Source organism: Pristiophorus japonicus, chromosome 7 (assembly GCF_044704955.1).
Source record: "Pristiophorus japonicus isolate sPriJap1 chromosome 7, sPriJap1.hap1, whole genome shotgun sequence".
Classification (NCBI taxonomy): Eukaryota; Metazoa; Chordata; class Chondrichthyes; family Pristiophoridae; genus Pristiophorus; species Pristiophorus japonicus.
Genome location: NC_091983.1, coordinates 184703713 through 184728488, shown reverse-complemented (window position 1 = coordinate 184728488; position 24776 = coordinate 184703713).

Sequence of the window (24776 nt, the reverse complement as noted above, 5' to 3'; positions counted from 1 at the left end):
GAAAGGACATCCAGGGTCTTGTACGCAGCATTCCAGCTCTATGAGGGGGGTCAAAAGTAGAAGAGAGTTCCTCTACCCACAGGGACAAGAAGGCCCTCCAGAAAAAAGGCTGTGGGACCAGATCGCTGAGTGAAGGTAAGGTTTGGGACTAATGTTGAAAGGGGAATTGGGGTTGTGCTGTCTCACCTCAGGTGGATGATTCCATCCCGAATATCTCGGCCAGAAAGGGGCTGTCTGGGTTGCTTCCTTCCTTTCACTCCCTCCTCTTCTGTTTCTTCCTCTTCCTTCTTGGCACCGCACTTCAGAAAGGATGTGAAAGCTTTCGAGAGGGTGTGGAAAAGATTCACAAGAATGGTTCCAAGCATGAGAAATTACAGTTACATGGATAGACTGGAGAAGCTGGGGTTGTTTTCCTTAGAGCAGAGAAGATTGAGAGGAGATTTGGTAGAGGTGTTCAAAGGGATGCAGAGTATTTCTATCATTTTCTGTTTTCTCAGAGGCCTTCCTTTAAATCCATAGCCTTTCAAGCATCCAGCAGCACGCCCAGCACACTTTAACAACTTTTTAAATGTATTGCATCAAGCGACTACTTTAATAAAATAAAAAAACATTCCAAAAGCTGAAATTGAAACTGACCTGAAAGATGTGTGTGTCCCTTTAAAAAGCGCTGACAGCATCTCGGCCGTACTGCTGCATGAATGTTTTTCTGTGCCTGGTTAAGAGAGGGCATTATGTCGTGCGGCGATGTCCACAATTGCAGTCGTGCATCAAATCAGGCGTTGTACGCCAATGGACATCACGATCTGCACATTTGAGTTGGGGAAGCGAGCGGTGGCAACGGCAGAGCTATCGACCTCTGTAAAATGTTGGCCGCCATGTCCCGCGGTAGAAGTGAGTGGAAGTGAGGCGGCCATTATTTTTTTAAGAAATGCAGTGTTAGCAGGCGGCACTACAGAAGAAAATTTCCCAGCCATAATCTTAAAATTAAGTTATGCCATTTACGAGTGAAATCAGGGACCCTCTCCCTCAACAGGCTGTGAATACAGGTCAATAGAAATTTTCAAGATTGCGATCAATAGAGTTTTGTTAGGTAAGCATATCAAGGGATATGGAGCGAAGGCAGGTAAATGGAGTTGAAGTATAAATCAGCCATGATCTAATTGAATGGCGGAACAGGCTCGAGGGGCTGAATGACCTACTCTTGTTCCTATGCTCTGGATCTTTGTAAAAGCGTTCTGTTTCAATCATGATGATATTAATGCCGCAAGTTATGCAATTTAACATGTTTTCATTGCAAAAAAGATAGAGAGATGATGTGATTGTGCTCGTTAAAATGCTGAGAGGCATGAATAATGGAGATGTAAGCGTGTTATTTAATTTAAACTGCGATTTCAGAACTAGAGCAGTAAAGTACAAAATTAACAAGCCTCAAGCAGGAGTCCAGCTTGAAAGAATGTATTTTCTCACAGAGTTGCAGCAATATTGAGCGGACCACCGCGGACAGCAAGAAGTGATGTGTCAGCTTAACTGCCTTAAAAAGGAGCTGGTTTAATATCAGTTCCAAAATGAGATCGGGGTTATAAGGAGAAAGCATTGATGAAGATGATCAAATATTGTGTGGCTCATTATAGAATAGAAATTTACAGCATGGAAGGAGGCCATTCGGCCCATCGTTTCCATGCCAGCCGTCAAAGAGCTATCCAGCGTAATCCCACTTCCCAGCTCTTGGTCCGTAGCCTTGTAGGTTACAGCACTTCACGTGCATATCCAAGTACTTTTTAAATGTGATGAGGGTTTCTGCCTCTACCACCCTATCAGGCAGTGAGTTCCAGACCACCACCACCCTCTGGGTGAAAATATTTCTCCTCAAATTCCCTCTAAACCTCCTACCAACTGCTTTAAATCTATGCCCACGGTTATTGACTTCTCTGCTAAGGGAAACAGTTCCTTCCTATCCACTCTATCGAGGCCCCTCATAATTTTATACACCTTAATCATGGTCCATGTGCCACCAGCACGATGGAAATGTCATCTGTGGAACACAGCTGGCTAGAATTGAATAATATTGGTTGTGATCTGAGATATTCTGTAGTTTTGCTAACTAGCCAGGGAGAAATTTCACAGTATGCTATCCTTGAGGTTTTACCTCAGAATTCAAATATGCTAAATGATGCTGCAAAGAATCGAGGTTTTCAAAATTATGAAGGGTTTTGATGGAGTAAATAGGGAGAAACTATTTTCACTGGCAAAAGGGTTGGTAACCAGAGTGCACAGATTTAAAGTAATTGGCAAAGGAGATGAGGAGACATTTCTTTATGCACTGAGTTGCTATTATCTGGAATGCACTGCCTGAAAGGGTAGTGGAAGTAGATTCAATAATAACTTACAAAAGGGAATTAGATAAATACATGAAAAGGTAAAAAAATGCAAAGCTACGGGGAAGGGCAGGGGAGTGGGGTGAATTGGATATCTCTTTCAAAGAGCTGGCACAAGCACGATGGGTAGAATGGCCGCCTTCTGTGCTGTAAGGTTCTATGTATAGACTTGATGGGGTGAATGACCTTTCCTTGCACCACACTTTCTCATGTTCTTAAAATATTAAAGGTGCGCTATCCCCCGACCACCAGTGATTGACAAGTTATAGGGGCAGAATTCAACTTCAACAGGGGCGCAAATCGGGTGGTCGTGGAACAGATGTCTGTTATACAGCCCGCCCAATGTTCCATTCCATTGAATTCAGCGGAAAGGAAATTTAAACTGGGTGCATAACAGGCATCCGATCCATTACTGCTCTTATTGCACCCCCGCCGAAGTTGAATTTCACCCCCATAAAATTTACAACTAACCAACCTATAACATTGAAAGGTAAGCAAGAGGCCACCGTGGAACAATAAAATGACTGTTAAGCTTGAGTGGCTTCAACTGGTCCATTTCACATATATTTCCAAACAACTGAATTCAGGCTGGTTAGATCACTTCAGTCTTGAATATCCTTCCCCCTGAATGAATGCATATGTTCTTTCCACCATCAGCTTCAGGATCCGTTGTGTTACCTAAAGAAAGAGTCCCATCGAAGTCTGAACAAAATTCAATTATTTTATAGCAGTCTTGAAGTGATTCAAGTTCAGGTCACTTTTCAACTGTAATGAAATTTTTTAAGATAAGATATTGGTTATCCAAGATAACTGGGTTTCGTCACACTGATCCAGCAGTACATCAAACCTGAGAGGGGTACTTCCAGCAACACTTGTGATACTTATTTTCATTTTCTCCATTTGCACTCTTGGTCTTGCATGAGTGGACAGCTATCAGACCAGTAGACAAATTGAGGGCAGATTTCTGCTGCAGACTTATGTCCACTGGTATTGTGAGGTGAAGGGTTTAAAAGAGCTTGTCGCTGAGGCATGAGTCCGGGGTCGGTGAGAGGCCTATAAAGGCCACGAGTTCAGCAGTCGGGAGGTGCGTCACTGAGGCGTGAGTCCGGGGTCGGTGAGAGGCCTATAAAGGCCACGAGTTCAGCAGTCGGGAGGTGCATCGCTGAGGCGTGAGTCCGGGGTCGGCGAGAGGCCTATAAAGGCCGTGAGTTCAGCAGTCGGGAGGTCTGTCGCTGAGGCGTGAGTCCGGGGTCGGTGAGAGGCCTATAAAGGCCGTGAGTTCAGCAGTCGGGAGGTGCATCGCTGAGGCGTGAGTCCGGGGTCGGTGAGAGGCCTATAAAGGCCACGAGTTCAGCAGTCGGGAGGTGCATCGCTGAGGCGTGAGTCCGGGGTCGGCGAGAGGCCTATAAAGGCCGTGAGTTCAGCAGTCGGGAGGTGCGTCGCTGAGGCGCGAGTCCGGGGTCGGAGAGAGGCCTATAAAGGCCACGAGTTCAGCAGTCGGGAGGTGCGTCGCTGAGGCGTGAGTCCGGGGTCGGCGAGAGGCCTATAAAGGCCGTGAGTTCAGCAGTCGGGAGGTGTGTCGCTGAGGCGTGAGTCCGGGGTCGGCGAGAGGCCTATAAAGGCCACGAGTTCAGCAGTCGGGAGGTGCGTCGCTGAGGCGTGAGTCCGGGGTCGGCGAGAGGCTTGTGCAGCTACAGGGAGAAGGCAAAAAAGAAGTAGAAAGAAATAGAAAGGTGATGTCACAGCCAAGGGGGGAAGTGATTGGCTGGTGATTGGTAAGTAGTTTTTCTTTTTTCTCTTCGATATCAATGAGTAACATTTAGCATTGTTGTTGCCAATTTAAGTTAATCTAAGGGTTAAGTCATGTCAGGAGAGCTCGGACACGTGTTATAATCCTCCTGTACTATGTGGGAAATCAGGGACGCCTCCGGTGGGAATTGGAGCTGAAAGTGGATTCAATCTGGAGCATCCACGATGCTGAGAATGACATGAATAGCATGTTTAGTGAGTTGGTCTTACCGCAAGTAAAGAGTCCACAGCCAGATAGGGAATGAAAGACCAGCAGGAAGAGCAGTGCAAGGAAGGTAGTGTAGGGATCCCCTGCGGTCATCACCCTGCAAAACAGACACACCGCTTTGAGTACTGTTGAGGGGGATGACTCATCAGGGGGGAGCAGCAGCAGCCAAGTACATGGCACCGTGGCTGGTTCTGCTGCACAGGAGGGCATGAAAAAGAGTGGGAGAGCGGTAGTGATAGGGGATTCAATTGTAAGGGGAATAAATAGATGTTTCTGCGGCTGCAACCGAGACTCCAGGATGGTATGTTGCCTCCCTGGTGCAAGGGCCAAGGATGTCTCAGAGCGGCGGGTACAGCAGGACATTCTAAAAAGGGAGGGTGACCAGCCAGTTGTCATGGTGCACATTGGTACCAAAGATATAGGTAAAAAACAGGATGAGGTCCTACGAGACGAATTTAAGGAGCTAGGAGATAAATTAAAAAGTCGGACCTCAAAAGAAGTAATCTCGGGACTGCTACCAGTGCCATGTGCTAGTCAGAGTAGGAATCGCAGGATAGCTCAGATGAATACGTGGCTTGAGCAGTGGTGCAGCAGGGAGGGATTCAAATTCCTGGGGCATTGGAACCAGGTCGGGGAGGTGGGACCAGTACAAACCGGACGGTCTGCACTTAGGCAGGACCGGAACCAATGTCCTAGGAGGAGTGTTTTCTGGTGTTGTTGGGAAGGAGTTAAACTAATATGGCAGGGGGATGGGAACAAATGCAGGGAGACAGAGGGAAACAAAATTAGAGACAGAAGCAAAAGACAGAAAGGAGATGAGGAAAAGTGGAGGGCAGAGAAACCCAAGGCAAAAAACAAAAAGGGCCACTTCGCAGCAAAATCCTAAAGGGTCAAAGTCTGTTAAAAAGACAAGCCTGAAGGCTCTGTGCCTCAATGCGAGGAGTATTCGGAATAAGGTGGACGAATTAACTGTGCAGATAGTAGTTAACGAATACGATGTGGTTGGCATCACGGGCCATGGCTCCAGGGTGACCAAGGCTGGGAACTCAACATCCAAGGGTATTCAACATTTAGGAAGGATAGACAGAAAGGAAAAGGAGGCGAGGTGGCGTTGCTGGTTAAAGAGGAAATTAATACAATTGTAAGGAAAGACATTAGCCTGGATGATGTGGAATCGGTATGGGTGGAGCTACGGAATACCAAAGGGCAGAAAATGCTAGTGGGAGTTGTGCACAGGTCTCCAAACAGTAGTAGTGATGTTGGGGAGGGCATCAAACAGGAAATTAGGGGTGCATACAATAAAGGTGCAGCAGTAATCATGGGTGACTTTAATATGCATATAGATTGGGCTAACCAAACTGGAAGCAATACGGTGGAGGAGGATTTCCTGGAGTGCATAAGGGATGGTTTTCTAGACCAATATGTCGAGGAACCAACAAGGGGGGAGGCCACCTTAGACTGGGTGCTGTGTAATGAGAGAGGATTAATTAGCAATCTCATTGGGCGAGGCCCCTTGGGGAAGAGTGACCATAATATGGTGGAATTCTACATTAGGATGGAGAATGAAACATTTAATTCAGAGACCATGGTCCAGAACTTAAAGAAGGGTAACTTTGAAGGTATGAGGCATGAATTGGCTAGGATAGATTGGCGAATTATACTGAAGGGGTTGACAGTGGATGGGCAATGGCAGACATTTAGAGACCGCCTGGATGACCTACAACAATTGTACATCCCGGTCTTGTGTAAAAATTAAAAAGGGAAGGTGGCTCAAACGTGGCTATCAAGGGAAATCAGGAATAGTATTAAAGCCAAGGAAGTGGCATACAAATTGGCCAGAAATAGCAGCGAACCCCGGGGACAGGGAGAAATTTAGAACTCAGCAGAGGAGGACAAAGGGTTTGATTAGGGCAGGGAAAATAGAGTATGAGAGGAAGCTTGCAGGGAATGGATTGCAAAAGCTTCTATAGATATGTAAAGAGAAAAAGGTTAGTAAAGACAAATGTAGGTCCCCTGCAGTCAGAATCAGGGGAAGTCATAACGGGGAACAAAGAAATGGCAGACCAATTGAACAAGTACTTTGGTTCGGTATTCACTAAGGAGGACACAAACAACCTTCCGGATATAAAAGGGGTCAGAGGTTCTAGTAAGCAGGAGGAACTGAGTGAAATCCTTATTAATCGGGAAATTGTGTTGGGGAAATTGATGGGATTGAAGGCCGATAAATCCCCAGGGCCTGATGGTCTGCATCCCATATTACTGAAGGAGGTGACCTTGGAAATAGCAGATGCATTGACAGTCATTTTCCAATATTCCATAGACTCTGGGTCAATTCCTATGAAGTGGAGGGTAGCTAATGTAACCCCACTTATTAAAAAAGGGGCGAGAGAGAAACCATGGAATTTTCGACTGGTCAGCCTGACATCGGTAGTGGGTAAAATGATGGAATCAATTATTAAGGATGTCATAGCAGCGCATTTGGAAAGAGGTGACATGATAGGTCCAAGTCAGCATGGATTTGTGAAAGGGAAATCATGCTTGACAAATCTTCTGGAATTTGTTGAGGATGTTTCCCGTGGAGTGGACAAGGGGGAACCAGTTGATGTGGTGTATTTGTACTTTCAGAAGGCTTTCGACAAGGTCTCACACAAGAGATTAATGTGCAAAGTTAAAGCACATGGGATTGGGGGTAGTGTGCTGACGTGAATTGAGAACTGGTTGGCAGACAGGAAGCAAAGAGTAGGAGTAAATGGGTACTTTTCAGAATGGCAGGCAGTGACTTGTGGGGTACCGCAAGGTTCTGTGCTGGAGCCCCAGCTGTTTACATTGTACATTAATGATTTAGGCGAGGGGATTAAATGTAGTATCTCCAAATTTGCGGATGACACTAAGTTGGGTGGCAGTGTGAGCTACGAGGAGGATGCTATGAGGCTGCAGAGTGACTTGGATAGGTTAGGTGAGTGGGCAAATGCATGGCAGATGAAGTATAATGTGGATAAATGTGAGGTTATCCACTTTGGTGGTAAAAACAGAGAGACAGTCTATTATCTGAATGGTGACTGATTAGGAAAAGGGGAGGTGCAACGAGAACTGTTGGCCATGGTACATCAGTCATTGAAGGTTGGCATGCAGGTACAGCAGGTGGTTAAGGAAGCAAATGGCATGTTTGCCTTCATAGCGAGGGGATTTGAGTATAGGGGCAGGGAGGTATTATTACAGTTGTACAGGGCCTTGGTGAGGCCACACCTGGAATATTGTGTACAGTTTTGGTCTCCAAACTTGAGGAAGGACGTTCTTGCTATTAAGGAAGTGCAGTGAAGTTTCACCAGACTGATTCCCGGGATGGCGGGACTGACATATCAAGAAAGACTGGATCAACTGGGCTTGTTTTCACTGGAGTTCAGAAGAATGAGAGGGGATCTCATCGAAACGTTTAAAATTCCGACGGGTTTAGACAGGTTAGATGCAGGAAGAATGTTCCCAATGTTGGGGAAGTGCAGAACCAGGGATCACAGTCCAAGGATAAGGGGTAAGCCATTTAGGACCGAGATGAAGAGAAACCTCTTCACCCATTGCGTGATGAACCTGTGGAATTCTCTACCACAGAAAGTTGTTGAGGCCAATTCACGAAATATATTCAAAAAGGAGTTAGATGAAGTCCTTACTACTAGGGGGATCTAGGGATATGGCGAGAAAGCAGGAATGGGGTACTGAATTTGCATGTTCATGAACTCATTGAATGGCGGTGCAGGCTCGAAGGGCCAAATGGCCTAATCCTGCACCTATTTTCTATGTTTCTATGTTTCTATGTTACAGCCTGTAAGAACTTCACTGTAAATCACTCCATGTTCCAAACAGATTAGCTTCTTGTCTCCCCATTAAAACTGCAGCAATAGCCACACTGTAAGGTAACTAGTAATGTATTTCCCAAAGTATAAATCACATTTGTCGGTTGGCTATACTGCAGTTCTGTATTCATATGATTTAATTTTTCTGTTGCGTCAATGCACAAACAGCAGTGTAGGAACATGGGAAGACCATTCAGCCATTGAATCTATTCCGACATTCAGTTCGATCATGACTGATCCGTCTCTTAACTTCATTTATCCACCTTTGCTCCAAACTAACTGTATCTAACTCCTTTTTGAATATATTTCGTGAATTGGCCTCAACAACTTTCTGTGGTAGAGAATTCCACAAGTTCATCACGCAATGGGTGAAGAAGTTTCTCTTCATCTCGGTTCTTGGGATGTAGGCAACACTGGCAAAGCAATGTTGACTGCCCATCCTTAATAGCCCCAAGGGCATTACGATTCAACCCCAGTGGGACTAGAGTCATGTGCAGGCCAGACCAGGTAGAAATGGCAGGCTACAATACAAAAGCAAAATACTGCGAATGCTGGGATCTGAACTAAAAACAGAAAATGCTGGAAATCTCAGCAGGCCAGGCAGGATCTGTGGAGAGAAAAACAGAGTTCACTGTTCAGGTCGATGACTCTTCGTCAGAAGAGGCGAATTTTCAGAAAGAACATATTCTTAAGAAGCACTGAAAGGGGGAGGGGAAGATAGAACAAAAGGGGAGGTTTCTATTAGAGTGGAAGGCAGGAGAGATTAGAGAGACAAAAGGGATGATGGCCCAAATTCAAATGGTAATGGTGGGTGTTAGAAAATGGTTAGTCCAGATACGGTGTGAATGGCGGAATAATGACCAGCTGCCATTGGAGACAAAGAGAAAAAAAACATAAGATCGGGGGGCGGGGGTGGGGAAAGAAGGGAGCCAAAGATGGGCAGAGGAGCCGAAGAGAAATGGCAGGCTCCCTTCCCTGAAGGAGATTAGTGACCAAGTTGGGATTTTTATGACAATCCAGAAGCTTCATTATTTGGTGCCAGCCAAAATTGGATTCAATTTCACAATTTGCCATGGTGGGATTTGAATTCATGATCTCTAGGTTGCCAGCCCAGCAATATAGCCATGAGATCACTTCGAGCACAATTCAAATTTAGGCAAATAATTCATGACCATCTCAAGGATGAAGTCTCAAAGTCGTTCAGCTGTGCAGATTCCTCATACAGGTGGATGTTAGGTGGAGAGAGAACTGGACTCAGTTATGATGCCTGCCACAGTCAAGTAATCTGCTGATGTTCACTGCCGACACCCACATATGGAGAACGGCTACTCACTCAAGCTACTGGGGAAGGTGTCCATGGAACATTACCTCAAAAAGAATCAGCACCTTCTGGAGAAAAGGAGAGCAAATCAAAATAAAAAGTTGAATTCTTTCAAAGGTGAAAGATGGCCAAATTGGACAGTAACTGAGTCACATTTAGAAACATTTCAAAGAGAATTCAGCAGCTCGATATCTCGAATCATAAGAATATAGGAAATCGGAGCAGGAGTAGGCCATTTGCCCCCTCGAGCCTGCTCTGCCATTCAATAAGATCATGGCTGATCTGATCATGGACTCCACTCCACTTCCCTGCCCGCTCCCCAAAACCCTTTACTCCCTTATCGATCAAAAATCTGTCTATCTCCGCCTTAAATATATTCAAAGACGCAGCCTCCACAGCTCTCTGGGGCAGAGAATTCCACAGATTTACAACCCTCTGAGAGAAGAAATTCCTCCTCATCTCAGTTTTAACTGGACAGCCCCTTATTCTGAGACTATGTCCCAGCTTCCCCTGTGAGTGGAAATATCCTTTCTGCATCCACCTTGTGTATAGGCCCAACCTACTCAACCTATCTTCATACGTGAACCCCCTCATCTCCGGAATCAACCTTGTGAAGCTTCTCTGAACAGCCTCCAATGCAAATATATCCTTGCTTAAATACGGAGACCAAAACTGTACGCAGTACTCCAGGTTTGGCCTTACCAATACCCTGTACAGTTGTAGCAGGACTTCTCTGCTTTTATACACTGTCCCCCTTGCAATAAAGGCCAACATTCCATTTGCCTTCCTGATTACTTGCTGTACCTGCAGACTAACTTTGTGTGTTTCATGCACAAGGACCCCCAGGTTCCTCTTTACTGCAACACTTTGTAATTTTTCCCCATTTAAATTGCAATCTGCTTTTCGACTTTTTCTGCCAAAGTAGATAACTTCACATTTTCCCACGTTATGCTCCATCTGCCAGACTTGTGCCCACTCACTTAGCCTGTCTATGCCCCTCTGCAGACTTTTTGTGTCCTCCTCACAATTTGCTTTCCCACCCATCTTCGTATCATCAGCAAACTTGGCTTCATCTGTGAGGTTGAACTAAAGGCAAAATCCAACAGGTAAGGGCAATGACCTAAAATATTTAAATGTTGAAAAATCAAGGCGTACCTCTTGACAGAAATACAATGGGTTCATTTCATTTTAGAAAATCAATGTTCAGGCACAGGCCCCTGTTGAAAATGGTTATTTTGCAGCAGCATCCCTTTAAGGGTTGCATGCCCCCATTCCATGAGCACGAACACTCTCTGTGCAAGGCTCAGGCTGCACAGGGACCACATTAAAATCATAGAAATAGACTGCCACTGTCAGCTCATTAGGCATTCTTCTGTGCGCTATGTTTAGAAAAGAAAAAAATAGTTATATACAGCTTTACCACATCCCAAAGTGCTTCACATAAATTCAGTCATTAATTTTTCGACCGGTTGTCATTGTAATTTTTTGAACAAATGCAGCAGCCAATGAACACACAGCAAGGTTCCCCCAAACTAGCAACAGGCTGAATGACTAATAATCTGTTTTTTGGCAGTGTCGGTCAACGGGAGGAATGTTGGCCAAGCAAACTCCCTGCTTATCTTCGAAAAGCCCTGGGATCTTGAACATCCAGCCGAACCTCGGGAGCAGGCAGACGGGGCCGGGGAGTGGCTGAGTCTCGGGTTAACAACTCATCTGAAGGTTGGATCCTTCAATGATGCAGCATTTCTTCAACATTATGCTGGAGTGTCAGCCCATGTTATCGACTCAAGTTTTGGCAGGGTACGTTTAGGCAGGCATTAATCTGCTTTTTTAAAAAAAGAATAATATATCCTTATACAGGGCAGATTTTCTTCAATTTATTTGATTTGCTGAAGGAGGGGAAAAACCAATGGCAACATTTGCAAAGAATCTAAAACATTGCATTTTAGCATGATTCCCAGAGGCAATCAAATATTAACTCCAGGATGTCAATTTAATGCTACAATTTATTATTCTCATATATTATTTTATTAGTATCCAACCCTGACCTGTTGCTTTCCACAGATAACAATTCCCACGGTCCCAACAGGACTGGAACCAGAGTGTTCGGCAGAGTATTTAATCATCTATGCCTGCACTTTATCTTTGTAACCTGCAGCCTTGTTACTTCTAATTTATATATTTTTAGTGAATTTCTATGTTTCTCAAGGGATGTTTGTGCAACAAAATGGAACACTTTAAGCATCCTGCATCAACATTATTTATTTCCAGGTCAGTTACACCTCTGCACCAACAATGTGCTTTTAGTGTATCTCAGTCTCAGACAGGTATCTCACCTATACCACTATGAATGTTCCCTTTCGCTCATCAATCATCCATATGGTGTTAAAACTTGCCAATTTAGTTCATCTGTGCTGAACTTCAATCAGTTTGGTGCTGTAGACTAATGTCTACTAGAAATTCAATTGCGAATGTCCAGACTTAGTTTCCTTACAGCCGGAAGACAGATGATACTTTCATTCGATCAATCTCGGCTGAATTCAAAGCCAGGTCCCAGAAGGAATTGGAGCGCACAAAATCCCACTGTAACAATTGATTTCTCCCGCACCTCTCCCCCCGCCACCCCACCCCACCCCACTCCGCTTAATCAAATACGACACAAGGCCCACTCTGTACTGAAGATTGTTAAATGCTTTGGTCCATTGAGTTTGCTATGTTTTTCTGAAATTCTGGGGGGTCAGAGTTGGAGCATAGGAGCAATGATTGCTGAGGGCTGGAATTTGGGTGAAAATGCCAGTCCTGCTAGGATGCAGCTTTGTGCAACAAGTGCTGTAAATTCCAGTCAGGGGGACATGAGCTGGACGTTCACCTACCCCGCCTGCAATGAGGAGGCTTGCCTGGTGGTGTTCCCAGGCTACCCCAGGAATTCCACCAATTACCCTCTTGGAAGGCCACAGTGGAATTCTCGGCAACTGAGAGCTGGCATGATTTCCACTGAGGTCCTTGGAAAGGTTGATTTGTTGTGGCTGTCCTAACCTGTCAGTGATACCATCTCTGATTCTGAGTGGCCATTTTCTCTCTATTTGTAAAACACTGATACAAACAGGAAATCTGAAAATCTCCTTCTGTAGTTTGTGTAAAGTCATTTTACATTGCTTGTGTGGGCTATTATCAATCAGTCACCAGAGCTACCTGAATCATTGCTTCAAAAATTGTATCTTTTAATAATTTGTCACAGATTGGTTAAACTTTCAAGCTCTTTGAGGCATTGATGCTGCAAATATAAGGATATCCATTAATTTTGATGGTGTTGGTGCGTATCTCCAAGCTTTGAAAACAGGGATTTAGCTTGCTTGAGCACTTCTGCTAAAATTAGTTTTTATTCTCTTAATATTTAAAGTGGCAATGTCGAAAAATTAGAAAATGAAACAGCTTCCCTTCACATGACTTTGTAAATTGTGGGAGGAGATATTGTTTGTTATTCGGTGTCAGCCTGGCTCAGTTGATAGTGCTCTATCCCTGAGTCAGAAGGCTGTGGGTTCAAGTCCTTCACCAGAGGCATGAGCAGAAAATCTCGATTGACATTCCAGTGCAGTACTGAGTAAGTGCTATGTTGTTAGGGTGCTGTCTTTTAGACAAAACAAATCGAGTCCCCATCTGCTCGCTCAGTTGGATGTAAAATATCCCATGGCATTATTTCAAACTTCTCCCTGATGTCCTGGCCAATGTTTATCCCTAACCCACCATCTGGTCATGTCCTCATTGCTGTTTGTGGGAGCTTGCTGTGCCAAAATTGGCTGCCGTATTGCCTATATTACATTACATCAAAAGTACTTAATTAGCTGTAAACGCTTTGGGAAGTCCTGCGGTCATAAAAGGCGCAATATAAACCCAAGTTCTTTCTTCCTTTTATGTCTCGTGAAATCGTAAAAGTCTTCTAAAAAATCATGTTGACAACTTCACTAAAGACAGATTATTAGCGAAAACCTTGCAGCTGTGCTTACAATGCTGTTAGCACACAATGGCCAGAGGATATTTTCCATCATGATATCTTAGCATAGAATTTGCAATTTTTAAGATTTTCAAGATATCAGCTGGAATCTGGCAGAGAGACATTGGAGCTATTAAAGCTCCTCCATAACATTGTATCCAAGGTAACTGAAGACAGGGAACGATAGCATAGTGGTTATGTTACTGGACTAGTGATTCAGAGACCTGGACTAATAATCCTGCATGAGTTCAAATCCAATCATGATAGCTAGGGAATTGAAATTCAATTAAAATAATTAATTTGGAATTAAAAAGCTAGTATCACTAATGGTAATCATTTTTGGATTGTTATAAAAACCCATCCAGGACACTAATGCTTTCTTTTAGGGAAGGAAATCTGCTGTCCTTATCTGGTCTGGCCTATATGTGACTCCAAAACCACAGAAACTGTGGTTCAATCTTTACTGCCCCTCGGAAATGGCCTAGCAAGCCATTCAGTTGTACCAAACCAACAAAGAACAGCACTTCATGAAGGTGGTACACCACCACCTTCTCAAGGGCAATTAGGAATTGGCAATAAATGCTGGCCTTGCCAGCGACGCCCACATCCCGTGAACTAATATATTTTTAAAAAGCAGGATCTGCTCAAAATTATTCACTAACAAGTTGCTCGTGAGTTCTTTGTGATCCTTACCAACAGATCCACCACAGACCTAATACAAGTGCAGACCGGGGTGAAGCAAGGCTGTGTCATTGCACCAGCACTCTTCTCAATCTTTCTCGGTGCAATACTTCATCTCACCTTTAACAAGCTCCCCGCTGGAGTGGAGCTAATCTACAGGATGAATGAGAAATTGTTCAATCTCCGACGCCTTCAGTCCAGAACCAAGGTTCCAACCTCTGTCATTGAATTACAGTATGCAGATGATGCTTGCATTTATGAACACTCGGAGGCCGAAATCTAAACCATCGTTGACACCTTCACTGAAGTGTACGAGAGACTGGGCCTTACAATAATCATCCATAAGACAAAGGTCCTGTACCAATCCGCCACACAGTACTGCCAACTTCCCATACCTTGGGAGCCTTCTGTCAGCGAGGGCAGAAATAAGAACATAAGAATATAAGAGTAGGCCATATGGCCCTTCGAGCCTGTTCCGCCATTTAATAAGATCATGACTGATCCGATCATGGACTCAGTTCGACTTCCCCGCCCGCTTAACCCCTTAACCCCTTATCATTTAAGAAACTGTCTATTTCTGTCTTAAATTTATTCAATGTCCCAGCTTCCACAGCTCTTTGAGGCAGCGAATTCCACAGATTTACAATCCTCTGAAAGAAGAAATTTCTCCTCTTCTCTGTTTTAAATGGGTGGCCCCTTATTCTAAGATCATACCCTCTAGTTCTAGTCTCCCCCATCAGTGGAAACATCTTCTCTGCATTCACCTTGTCAAGCCCCCTCATAATCTTATGCGTTTCGATAAGATCATCTCTCATTCTTCTGAATTCCAATGAGTAGAGGCCCAACCTACTCAACCTTTCCTCATAAGTCAACCCCTTCATCTCCGGAATCAACCTAGTGAACCTTCTCTGAATTGCCTCCATTGATGACAAAATCCAACACCGCCTTCAGTGTACCAGTGTAGCCTTTGGTCACCTGAAGAAAAGAGTGTTTGAAGACCAAGATCTCAAACCCTGCACCAAGCTCATGGTTTACAGAGCAGTAATGATCCTATATGCTTCAGCGACGTGGACAATGTACTTCAAAGCACTGGAGAAGTACCACCAACGCTGCGTCCACAAAATCCTGCAAATCCATTGGCAGGATAGGCGTACCAACATCAGTGTTCTTTCTCAGGCCAACATCTGCATTGTCGAGTCATTGATCATATTCGATCAGCTCCGATGGACGGGCCACGTGGTCTGCATGCCTGTTACAAGTCTCCCGAAACAAGCGCATGACTCTGAGCTCCATCACTGTAAGCGAGTCCCAGGAGGGCAGAGAAAATGCTTCAAGGATGCCCTCAAAGCTTCCTTGAAAAATTGTAACATCCCCACCGACTCTTGGGAAGCCCAAGACTGCTCAAAGTGGAGGAGAAGCATTAGAGAAGGCGCCGAACACTTTGTTTCTCTGTCAGGAGTGCGCGGAAGCCAATTACAAACAGTGGAAGGAGCGTACGACAAACCAAGCACCCCACCCACCCGTCCCTTCAACCACCGTCTTCCCCACCTGTGATAGAGACTGTAAATCACACATTGAAATCATCAGTCACCTTCGAACTCATTTTAGTGTGGAAGCATGTCATCCTCCACTCCGGGGGACTGCCTAAGAAGAAGAAGATATTCTATGGGGTCGAAATTGGTTTGTAATGTGTTGCGCCTGTACTTCAGGCTAAATGGGCACAAAATCATCCAATTTAGTGATAAGATAGCCTGCGCCCAATCTGCGCAAGCATTGGTCCCACTGCTAAGTTATTGGGGGTCTTCTTTTATGCATCCCAGGTGGATGTCTAAAGTTAATGTTAGATTTCTTAAATATGTAAGTTAAGGCCCTAACGATAAATTAGTTGGCAATTAGCAAGCGAGCCTGCCCCGTTCAGGAATCTTAAGCAGTCCCCGTAGGCACTAGCCCTGGTAAGTGAAACCATTTATCTTTGTTAAAAATCCTATCCTGCAGATTCAGGAGGAGCAGGAGTGCTCCCCTGACTCTACGTGAATCAAAATTGTGCCCAAAGGAATTTCTAGGCCTATATTCATTTGAAGGTTTGGGGGGCGGGGGGAGGTGGGGGTGTGGTGGCGAGTGGGAGTGGAATAGTTGACACTGAGCCATACAATTCAGGAAAGTCCTCAGGTCGATTATCAGTCTACTGAGTTAGCTATCTCAGCCAATGCAGCAGCAACAGTGCTATGGTGAGACAGTGAAGGGAATATCAGCCAGTGGTCTCATAGCTGATTGCTTTCCTATGAACTCTGCTTAAAGCCTCCATGTGTGGGCACCAGATAAAGACAGGATCAGATTGTTGTGAAATGCCTCCATGGACAGACAGCCTGGGTTCATACATGAAGAATACCTGCTTGAGCAACATACCAGAGTGTGATGAGCCTCCTGTAACACCTCAACACTGCATGATTCTGCATTTCCAGGAGAGCAGGGTAGAAAATTGTAGGAGAAGAGGAATTCGACATCTAACAACTTACAGTCCTCCATGTGAACCTCGGAGTCCCTGTGGCATTCTACCACTTGACTGCACTTATGCCTGTTGGTGTGCATGGCCCAGAATCAAGTCATCTTCAGGGAGAAGCCTGAATGAGTAACATCTGAGCTCATTTAACTTACTTTGATGATTGTGATTTAATTAATCTTTAATTAAGTCTGATTAATATAGATTATGCTGCCGTAAAGAAAAGTATTAAAAAAGTGCAGTCTCAGGTGAGCACTACAGAGGAAAGTTTCACTATTTTTTTCCCCTCTGCTTGCAACCCTGATTTCTTTCCTCTTTTCTGCCTAAGAATGAAACGTTGGTCTCGAGGTTATACATGCACCTGCGTTGATCACGCAAATCCCTCAAGCCTGATGAAAAGCTGTTCTGGTGACCCTAACTTGTAATAAAAGTGACCTGGCTGTCAATCAACTAGGGAGCCTGAAACAATTTAATGAATCATGAGGTACCTGTGGTTGGATTTTTGAACTGGGCTCTGCAGATAGCATAGCAGCAATTAAGATGTGTTGATAATTCTATCAGTCTGAAAAATTGTACAGAATATAAATTCTCTCTGATCTCGATCCAGTTTATTTTCTATTAGTGCATGCTGGTACTTATGATCAAATGTCTGGTACAGCCTGAATCAATGTTATCCACTATATTGTGTTTGATGAAATTAGAAATCTAAATCGAGGACACTTCACCATAAGGCATTGAATATGAGATTCAGTCCAGAAGTTGGCGGGTGGGAAGGAGGAGGAAACTTTACAAGTGATGCAGACACAAGCGAGCTGCATAGGCCCTGATCACCTGTGTGATAAATTCTATCATCATCATCATAGGCGGTCCCTCGTATCTACGATGACTTGCTTCCACGCCAAAAAGGGAATGAGTTAGCAGGTGTTTCAATGAAGGTCCTAATATTCCGGATCCCAAACTACATGTTGAAGGGTGGAAGATGCCTGTGCGTGGATTGTTTTAACGTGGGGCGGCCGTTGCACACCAGCCACCACACGGGCTTGACAGAGCTAGGTCTTGGTCCAGTGACAAAGATTAAACAAGACAACTGGAGACCAGCTCAGCTGCACGAACCCAGCGTGCACATATATTGCAGTGCAGTATAAATTCTGTAGCCCACAGCGTTCTGGCATGGATGTCAAATTACCCTGTTGGGCACTGTTCCTCATATTCACATAAAATTGTACTATTGTGACACAGCTGTTTAAAGTGAATCGGTTAATGGCGACATTCAAACATTTTGCACAAGAATTTTACCCGAACCTGTTAACCAGTGGACTATCAAAGGAAATTAGATTCCGTTTATGTTTTATTTTATTGCACAAGTGTGGTATGAAATATGATATTAGAATGAAAAGTTTCATTTCTTAAAGATATCATTTTTGTTCTCGTCTGAGGCAGCTTTGCAGAATGAATACGGCTGGAAACTAGATCTTGTCTGCACGCATGAATAAATTATGCAAATAAAATTCTGCAGAATAATAGAAATAAAAGAAAACTGTAGGTACCGCTGCACAAGTACAATTACTTTTTTAAAATCCTACCATCTGCGCACATTGTACAAAATTTTGATTCCTGTGGCCGCCCGTTATACATCCCACCCTACTTTCCATTCCATTGACTTTGGTGCTGATAATCCTAAATAGCTGGCAGCAAATGAACCATCATGGTGGTGAAAAAATGGGCATCGATCAAGTGAGTCCAATCACGTGAGGCTTTCAGTGCCTCTATCATTTAAGGTTATGAGGGAAGGCACTGATGGATGTGAAGAAAGGCCTGTTAATAGTTTTGCTGAGGCAGTTAGATAGTGAAGTGTTTCAAAACGGTGCACTGCAGCACAATCTCCAGGGTGCTCAGCACAGTCTCAAAAAATGCCATGGAGCTCATATGATCATCCACAACTCCCTTCTGATAGCCTATATGATAGCAATCCCTGGCCTATGAAGTAGAGTGACACCTGAGGCTTGAACTCTTTGGGGCTGGGCTGGTTTCCAGTTGTCTTGGTTCATCCTTGCCACTGGACCAAGGTCTAGCTCTGTCAAGCCCGTGTGGTGGCTGGTGTGCAACGGCCACCACAAGTTAAAAAAAATCCACGCACAGGTATCTTCCATCCTTCAAGATGTAGTTTGGGATCTGCAATATTAGTTCAGGATCTGGAACATTGAAACACCTGTGAACGCATCCCTTTTCGGCGTGGAAGCAAGTCATCCTTGCTTCGAGGGACTGCCAATGATGATGATGATGAACTCTCACCAACTACCTCTTGTTCCTCAACTGCCATCTTACTTGTGAATCCGATGCTCCCTCCTTACCCACACTGGGGCCGAAATTCAGCCTCCCGAAAAGGCCTCTTTCACCAGAAAGCGGCGGCCGCTTGGCGGAGTCCAATGCCGCCGATTTGGAATCCAATGGCTGGCGCTTGGAAATTCTCCTCGGCAATTTTTTCGGCCATCCCCACTTAAGCCCGCTGCTGCCGACTGCACCTAAATGCATCATCAAAGGGTGCACCGCCGATCTCCCGCACCTCCATCTAAATTCACATCAAAAAATCCACGGGCCGCCGAATGGTGTGGTGCCCCCGACAGCTTTTTCTGTTGGTGCGCCTTGCTTTCAGTGTATGAGACATAGCTACACGGTGGTCCTTCAGAGGGACAGCGCACTGCCACGGCCACCATTTTATTTTTTTTGCCGGTGGACTTCCAGATCAGCCGGACAATTATTCCCCCATGTTTGGCTGGGACGCCAACAGGCAGGCTGGCACACCCTCTTGGGTGCCAGGCTGCTGGCCCAGCCATAACCCTCCCTGGTGACCCAGTGGACCGAACTAAAATCTTCGCAGAGCTCGCAGCGGCTCTCCCCATTAAGTGAAGGGGAGAGACCTGATGACACACATGCATCATGACTTCATCACCGCTCCAGTGATGATTGACAGCGGCAGAGACTCCATTCCACCTCCACTTCAGCCCCTCTTGTGGTCGATCTTCTGCTCTCCTCTCCACTTCCGTCCCCATTATGACCAACTTCCGGTCCGCTTGAAAAAAAATGACAAAGAGCTGAATTTCACGAAAGAGACCACCTCATTCGACGCGGCGGTGAAAACACATCAACAGCGGTCGGTGCGACCCATTTCAGGCAGACCCCAATTTTGGCCCCACTGTCTAAACACCCCTGGATTTGTCCATGACCGTGGGCCAGGTAAAATTGTGTAAGAGCGATGTGCTATGAACAGGTTAGGTCATAGATGCCATTAAGGCTAGGCTCCTCATCTTGGGACAACCGTGTAGGAAGAGCAAAGGACCAAGGGGGAGAAATTGGGTGCCTTTGCACCTCCTGCTAGAGACCCCGGAGGCGATAACGGGACACAAATACCTTTGCGACTGGGCGCGGCGCCGACGTCGACTCCCGATATATTCGGCGGGACTTTAGCGGTGGTGCTACGATGTTGTGCCCTGAACTCCTGCGCCCAGAGATTATGATGTCATCACCATGTGCATCGCCCCGGCAGCGCTCCAGACCCGAAATTGACTCGTGCCCCCTACAGCAGCGCCGGGTGAAAGCACTGACCGCTGCAGGAGGCGTGGATAGGCGGCTGGCCACTATGGGGATGATGATTAAGGTGAGGTGGCCAAGGTAAGTAAAAAAATAACATATACCTTGTTGCCGTTTTTTCCGTGGGTTCCGGCCCGTGATAGTTCAGCCCGGCGCTCTGCTTGAGTGCCGGGCTGATCGCGCAGGATTGCGGCTGCCTCGGTGGTCCAGGTAGGTCCCTTTTATATTGCAGAGCCGGCAGCGAAGGCCCTTCCCTTTAATGGAGCGAGAGGCCCTCTGAATGCAGCAGCCTGCATGGCTAGGTGTGCAGCGGTGCTGAGATCTCCGCCCCGCCTGCTGCTGTTAGCGCTCCAAGATTTAACACTCCAGTTTCTTCTTGGAGCACCAAAAGTGAAGTTTATAAAAGTTTGAAATCTTTAGCGCCTGGCGTTAACTTTTCCTACTTTTAACAATGAGTGCCCCAAACGGGGCGATAGTGAACTTCTCTCCCTAAATGTTTAGAAAGTTTCAGGAGGAATTACTCTACAGCAGTGGTGTGAGGCTATGATACTGTTGTGCAATTCACCTTGCTGTGCTTTTGAATGAACGATTGAGCGAAGATATTAACACGATTTTTAAAAGGACATTTGCTGTGCTTGGCACCATGCCTCTGAACCCCTCCTGCCTTGCTCCTTTCTCAAACTCAGGTCCAAAGATGCCAATTCCCTTCTCTTCCAAATTAAACAGCTGCTTGAGTTTGGCCATTCCACTTCGGTGCCAAATGTACACCCTGTGGTCATGTGCAAATGTCTCCTGATATACACACAAAAAATACCATCCAGATGTCAGAAATTGGCAGAGTAGCCATACGGCCACCCTACACTCCTCGTTTGAGTCAATAGCAATTCAGTAGGCATGTAGTTTCTGGTGCCAGCAATGCCTCGCAACACTTATGTCCCACATGTGGTTTTGCTGCAATAAAAACCTGTAGAAAAAGGAAAAAAGCCATCTTCACCTTCAGCATACTCAATAAAATGCTTAAAAACTAGAAAACTGAAAGGTTATAGAGAAGTACGCTCCTTTGTTGGGTAGAGGCGGGTGAGTTAACTTTTATCAGCTGCCGTTACAAAATAATTTGCTTTAAATTAGAAGTAGCACTGTAATCTCTGCCACCTCGGCAAGAATGTTCCAGCTCACAATTTAAGTTTGTTCCACCAATGATATGGCCCAATCCCACCCTTCCAACAGAATGCCTCACTTAAAGGGAGCATCTGTGAGGTATTCTTCAGTACAGTGCTGTAACCCTATCCCCTAGCCATGCTTAAAGGTGCCGAGAACACAGGATTGTAAATTTCCCCAATGTGCTCAAAGGTGGGTACACTTGGCTTTGCACTCCTCTGGAAAACCCCTTCCTCGTTTGCTCTCATATTCTATGGGCCTGGGCGACTGCATTCAGCAGTGCCAGGTCAGCTAAAGAAATGCACAGTCACCTTCAGCGTATTTACACCGAGGAGCATCTCCAACCGGCATCAATCTGATATTTTCTATTTCTCGCAACAGCTGATCTTCTGGACTCTTTGATAGTTTTACCAATTTGGTGCCATTTGTGCAGAATTATGGAGAGTTAATGGTGATGCCTTGCTGAGTTGAGATAGAGTCCAGCAGCATGTCTGGATTGGAGCCCAGATCCCAGTACTGAATGGTAAGGACAGTGCTGTAGTTCATTGCAGTAATGAATCTATAAACAATTAAGCACTGAGTTTCATAATCTCTCCAACATGCACTTTAGTTAAAATGGAAGAAAAATGACTAACCAGCAAATACATTCTCCAAAAGCTTTTCCCATAAAATATATAAAAAATGTGTATTTATATACAGGTATTTCTTTCAATCCTTAATCTATCATAGAATCATAGAAATTTACAGCACGGAAGGAAGCCATTTCAGCCCATTGTGTCCGCGTCAGCCGACCAAGAGCTATCCAGCCTCATCTCACTTTCCAGCTCGAGGTCCATAGCCCAAGGTTACGACACTTTAAGTGCACATCCAAGTATTTTTTAAATGTGATGAGAGTTTCTGACTCTACCATCCTTTCAGGCAGTGAGCTCCAAACTCTGACCAACCTCTTGGTAAAGGAATTTCCCCTCATATCTCCTCTATACCTCCCCCCAATTACATTAAATCTATGCCCCCTGGTTGCTGACCCCTCTGCAAAGGGAAACAGGTCCTTCCTATCCACTCTATTCAGGCCCTTCATAATTTTATACACCTCAATCAGGTCTTCTCTCAGCCTCCTCTGTTCCAAAGAAAACAGACCCAGTGTCTCCAATCTTTCCTCATAGCCAAAATTTTCCAGTCCAGGCAACATTCTTGTAAATATGCTCTGCAGCCTTTCCAGTGCAATCACATCTTTCCTGAAACATAGCCAAGTTTGCTGATGATACAAAGATGGGAGGAAAAGCAATGTGTGAGGAGGAGACAAACAATCTGCAACAGGCTCGGTGAGTGGGCAAAAATTTGGCAGATGGAGTATAATGTTGGAAAGTGTGAGGTTAAGAAGGCATATGGCATATTGCCTTTATTAGTCGAGGCATGGAATAAAAGGGCAGAAAAAAAAATCAAAGAGCAAGTTATTATTTAAATAGTGAAAGATTGCAAAATGTTGCAGTACAGCGGGACCTGGGGGTATTGTGCATGAAACACGAAAGGTTAGTATTCAAGTACAGCAAGTGGTCAGGAAGGCCAATGGAATCTTGGCCTTTATTGCAAAGGGGATGGAATATAAAAGCAGGGAAGTCTTGCTACAGTTGTACGGGGTATTGGTGAAGCCACACCTGGAATACTGCGTGCAGTTTTGGTTTCCATATTTAAGAAAGGATATAATTGCTTTGGAAGCAGTTCAGAAAAGGGTCACTAGGTTGATTCCAGGGATGAGGGGGTTGACTTATGAGGAAATGTTGAGTAGGTTGGGCCTCTACTCATTGGAATTCAGAAGAATGAGAGGTGATCTTATCGAAACGTATAAGATTATGTGGTGGCTTGACAAGGTGGAAGAAGAGAGGATGTTTCCACTGATAGGGGAAACTAGAACTAGAGGGCATAATCTTAGAATATGCCCATTTAAAACTGATATGACGAGAAATTTCTTCTCTCAGAGTGTTGTGGATCCGTGGAATTCGCTGCCTCAGAGAGCTGTGGAAGCTGGAACATTGAATAAATTTAAGACAGAAATAGACAGTTTCTTAAACGATAAGGGAATAAGGGGTTATGGAGAGCGGGCAGGGAAGTGGACCTGAGTCCATGATCAGACCAGCTATGATTGTATTAAATGGCGGAGCAGGCTTGAGGGGCCGTATGACCTACCCCTGCTTCTATTTCTTACGTTCTTATTTTCTTATGTAATATGGTGACCAGAACTGCACGCAGTACTCCAGCTGCAGCCTAACCAGTATTTTGTACAGTTCAAGCATAACCTTCTTGCTCTTGTATGCCATGCCTAGATGAATAAAGGCAAGTATTCCATATGCATTCTTAACCACCTTATCTACCTGGCGTGCTATCTTCAGGGATCTGTGGACCTGCACTCCAAGGTCCCTTTGTTCCTCTACACTTTTCAGTGTCATACCATTTAATATGTATTCCCTTGCACTGTTCGACCTCCCCAAATGCATTACCTCATACTTATCTGGATTGGATTCCATTTGCCACTGTTCTGCCCATCTGACTAGTACATTGATATCTTCCTGCAATCTGCAGCTTTCTTCTGCATTATCAACCACACAGCCTATTTTAGTGTCATCTGCAGACTTCTTAATCATACCCCCTACATTGAAGTCTAAATCATTGATATATTCCACAAAAAGCAAAGGACGCAGCACTGAGCCCTGTGGAACCGCATGGAATACAGCTTCCAGTCACAAAAACACCCATCAACTATTACCCTTTGCTTCCTGCCTGAGCCAATTTTGGATCCAACTTGCCACTTTGCCCTGGATCCCACAGGCTTTTACTTTCGTGACCAGTCTGCCATGTGGGACCTTATCAAAAGTTTTGCTAAAATCCATATACACTACATCATATACACTGCCCTCATTGACCCTCCTGGTTATCTCCTCGAAAAATTCAATCAAGTTAGTCAGGCACAACCTTCCCTTAACAAATCCATGCTGACTGTCCTTGATTAATCCATCACTTTCCAAATGAAGATTTATCCTGTCCCTCAGGATTTTTTCCAATAATTTTCCTGCCACTGAGGTTAGGCTGACTGGCCTGTAATTACTCGCTCTATCCCTTGCTCCCTTTTTAAACAAAGGTACAACATTAGCAGTCCTCCAGTCCTCAGGCACCACACCTGCAGTCAGAGATGACTGAAAAATGATGGTCAGAGCTTTTTCTATTTCCTCTTTTGCTTCTCCTAACAGCCTGAGATACATTTCATCCGAACCTGGGAATGTATCCACTTTCAAAACTGCTAAG